Source organism: Pantherophis guttatus, chromosome 10, assembly GCF_059756535.1.
Source record: "Pantherophis guttatus breed Tessera chromosome 10, ASM5975653v1, whole genome shotgun sequence".
NCBI lineage: Eukaryota > Metazoa > Chordata > Lepidosauria > Squamata > Colubridae > Pantherophis > Pantherophis guttatus.
Window position 1 is genome coordinate 5,428,442 of NC_142072.1, and position 4,502 is coordinate 5,432,943.

General features: G+C 42.9%; 1 pseudogene; it reads left to right on the top strand.

Moving 5' to 3' along the window:
* Nucleotides 1-464: 464 nt before the first annotated feature.
* On the top strand, nucleotides 465-827 carry LOC117677580 (adenosine receptor A2b pseudogene; annotated as a pseudogene).
* Nucleotides 828-4,502: the final 3,675 nt, after the last annotated feature.

The window sequence follows — 4,502 nt, forward strand, 5'->3', positions numbered from 1 at the left end:
CTATATTTGAAAGGTAGACATTTAATACAAGGGATATTTTAATCTGAGAATTGGCATGATAACCTCCCCCTGCGAATTATATCCTTCAGTTCGCTTGTTTTATTATCTATAGCTCTGCCTATCCCAATTCACTTAAGCTCTTACATTGATTGGTTTACTCTGGAAATACATCTTCTAATACATGGACGTTAATGCACTACCTGACATAAAAAGTTATCTCGTGTCCATGACATGTCTGATCTATGTGTTGGCAATGCGCTAAGCAAACAGAGATAGCTCCCTGTTATTGGTCATGGAAAGCCAGGAGCTGAGATTTCGAGCTGCCGAAGTCAGAGAAATATCTGGATGTTGAGGTGCCTTTTGGATTTAAGATATTTGGCTGGAAGAGATCAAGTTCAGGGAGATTTTTCTCTGGAAGAAGAAGTGACTTTGCTATCAGATGATCCCCGAGAACAAGAGCCACCATGGATTTTGGTTTTGTGGTCCTTGAGAGCATCCTAGCCATGGCCATCATCACAATCAACCTGCTGGTGTGTGTCACCATCTATCTGCACAAGGAACTGAGATGTATCACCAACTACCTGATTGTCTCCTTGGCGGTGGCTGACTTTGGCGTGGGCGCTCTAGCGATCCCCTTCTCCATGGTGCTCAGCATGGAGTACACCTTGTATTTCTACACCTGTCTCTTCCTCACTTGCTTCCCACTGGTCACCACCCAGTTCTCCATCCTCCTCTTGTTGGTGATAGCCATCCATACCCACCTGAAGATCAAGCTACCCAACAGGCAAGTCATGTTCTTGGATCGGAATCCAGAGTGTGAAGTTTGAATGTGTGTGTGTGAGAGAGAGAAAGAGAGAGATTATTCATAGTCACAGCCATCTGGGTGGTACTCAGAGGTTCTGCAAATGCCAGTGGGACATGTTTCAATCAATCAGTCAAAATAGAGTTGGAAGGGACCATGGAGGTCTTCTAGTCCAACACGCTATGGGGTCTCAAGTAGGAGATCCCATAGCATTCCAGACACGTGGCTATCCAGGCTCTTTTTTAAAAAAACCTCCAGTGATGAAGCACTCACAACTTCTGGAGGCAAGCTGTTCCACTGGTTAATTGTTCTCACTTGTAGGACATTTCTCTTTAGTTCTAGATTGCTTCTCTCCCTGATCAGTTTCCATCCATTGTTTCTTGTCCTGCCTTCTGGTGCTTTGGAAAATAAATTGACCCCTTTCTCTTTGTGGCAGCCCCTCAAATCCTGGAATACTGCTATCATGTCCTTGTCCTTGTCCTTCTTTTCTCTAGACTAATCATACCCAGTTCCTGCAACCGTTCTTCATATGTTTTCAAGAACGTATGTTCTTCCTATGTTTTTACTTCAACTAATGTTCAAATAAAGAAGACGGGGAATAGCCATTTTGAGATACTTGACACTTCTTCAGAATAGAGTACAGGTTGTCCTCAATTTACAATGATTCATTTAGTGACCATAGTTACTGAACAAAATGACTTACGACCATTTTTCACACTTATGATCATTGCAGCGTCCCCCATGGTCACGGGATCAAAATGGCAACTGGCCTGTATTTATGACGGTTGCAGTGTCTCGGGGCCAATCTTTTGCCCAGCAAAGTCAATGGGAAAGCCAGAATCCCTTAACGACCCTGTTACTAACTTAGCAATTGCAGTGATTCGCTTAGCGACTGTGGCAAGAAAAGTTGTAAAATGTGACAAAATTCACTTAACAAGTGTCTCGCTTAGCAATGGAAATTTTGGGCTTAATTGTGGTCATAAGTTGTGGATATACATACATACATACACACACACACACACACACACACACATATATATATATACCGTGTTTCCCCGAAAATAAGACCCTGTCTTATATTTTTTTGAACCCCGAAATAAGCACTCGGCCTTATTTTCAGGGAGGTCTTATTATTTTGGGGCGCGTGGAGCAAGACGGGGCTCCTCTTGCCGTCTTACCTGATTTCCAGCTCTGTCTCCCTAACCCTAACCAGAGGAAATGGCGGGGACTGGCTGTGCATGTGTTTACATATTTTCAGGGAGGGCTTATTTTGGGGGGGAAGGCTTATTCTTGGGAGAGGTTTTATTTTTGGCGGAGGGCTTATTTTCAGGGAAATGCGGTATTTCACAATGATAATGAATCACCTCTCTCTTTCTGTTTAGAGAATTAAGGGCAGTCTGCAGTGCTGGTGGATAATTCATCTTTGTTTGGTTGTTTCACACCTGAGATAATATTGTGCGATGAAAGAAGGATGGGTGTACACAAAGAATATCTGGTCTCAAATCAGTTCTCTCTTTAACAGTGCCGCTTCTATGTTTTATCATCTTGTATTTCGGGGGCAATAACAAGATTGCCTTTTTTTCAGGATGAACTGTCATGAGGTTGGGAAAAGCTCTTATCCACCCAGAAAACATCATCTGTTTTTCAGCCGGTTAAATTGCTCGCTTAGCTATTTTATCAGGTACCTGCCTGGTTTGTAATTGTGGAGAAAAGCTAATGGTGTACAACGGTGATAAAAACCTACAAAACCAGGTTTCGTCTTCGAAGCTTCAGACAACCGGGTTCTTGTTTTAATTTAAGAGAAGGCAAGAACTGAACTGATTTCTCAGCAGCGATTTATTTATTTATTTAATTTTTATACCGCCTTTCTCCCGAAGGACTCAGGGCAGTGCACAGCCAAAAATAAAAAACGAACACATATAAAATTTAAAACAGTTTAAAAGGAATTAAATAATTTGGCCCATTGCAATTAAGACAAATTCAGACATTACGTCATCTAACCATGGTTTATTAACGATATCACAAGTGGCTGGAGGATCAGTGGTTGGAAGTTGAAGTCCCTTCTGGACCTCAACTTCCAGAATTCCCCAGCCAGCCATGCTCGTGGTACTTGAATCATTCAACTTCTAACCAAAGACTTCAGAATTGAGCAGAGGGTTGGATTAGAATAGCGGTCCCCAACCATTCCACCTTGGAGGCCCTGTCCAGCATGGGGGGCATGGGCGGGGGTGAAATGCTACGGATTCAGACCGGATCGCCCGAACCGGGAGCGGGTGGTTTGGAGAACCGGTAGCAAAAATCCCTGCGCCCCCCCACCCCCATGCCCAGCTGAGCCGCACGATCATCAGAGGCTTTTTTTTTTTCTTTTACAAGCATTTTTTCTACAACCTCTTCCGATGAAAAAATGCTTTTAAAAGTAAAAAAAAAAAAAAGCCTCTGATGATCACCCTGCTCAGCTGGGATCCTCAGAGGCTTTGCAAAGCATTTTTTTCTGCAACCTCTTGGCCGAAGAGGTGGTTAAAAAAATGCTTTGAAAAGTCTCTGACGATCCCAGCTGAGTTGCCTGATCGGCAGAGAGGCTTTTCAAAGCATTAGAAAAAATGCTTTGAAAAGTTTTTTTTTTTTAAAGTTGGCCACGCCCATCCAGTCACATTACCCCTCCCACCAAGCCACGCCCAGAGAACCAGTAGTAACAGATTTTACATTTCACCCCTGGGTGTGGGGCTTGTGAGTGGCAGGCACACACACACACACACGCACGCACCAGTAGTGGGGTTCAAAAAAATTTTACTACCAGTTCTGTGGGTATGGCTTGGTGGGTGTGGCTTGGGCGTGGCACGGGAAGGATACTGTAAAATCTCCATTTCCTCCTGATCAGGCTGGGACTTGGGAGGCAGAGAATAGATGGGGGCGGGGTCAGTCAGAATTTTTACTACCGGTTCTCCGAACTACTCAAAATTTCCGCTACCAGTTCTCCAGAACTGGTCAGAACCTGCTGAAACCCACCTCTGAGACACACACAGACACACACACTCTCCACTCGCATGAATGGAGGTTCACGCACCTGCACTCTTGTGCCCATCACTCACACAGCCTTGTACTAGGCCGCGGCCTGAGGGTTGGGGGCACCTGGAGTAGAAGACCTCCAAGGTCCCTTCCAACTTTATTGATTGATTGATTGATTGATTGATTGATTGATTCGATTTATATGCCGCCCTTTCTCCGGAGATTCAGGGCGGCTTACAATGCATTAAGCAATAGCCTTCATACTTTTGTATATACCTACTTATTTATTTATTTATTTATTTATTTTATTTTATTTTATTTTATTTTATTTTATTTCTATACCGCCCTACTCCAGAAGGACTCAGGGCGGTGCACAGCCAAACAATAAAACACATACATACAAAATTTAAAAGTTGGATAAAATCAAATTAAATAATTTTGGCCCCGACAAATTTAAAACCCCAAACTTTTAAAACCAATTTAAAATTGAATGTATAAAATACTAAAAGATATTTAAAAATTAAAAATCTTTTATAAAAGAGGGAGAAAATTAGGCCAGGCCCACCTGGTGAAATAGTAAGGTCTTTAACTTAGTAGGGCTTTCTTCTGTTCTTCTGCTTTCTCTCCGTCCAAAGATACTAATGAATGTCTTTCATTGGGCAGCTACCCCCTGCGTGTGAAAAAACGCTGGGTG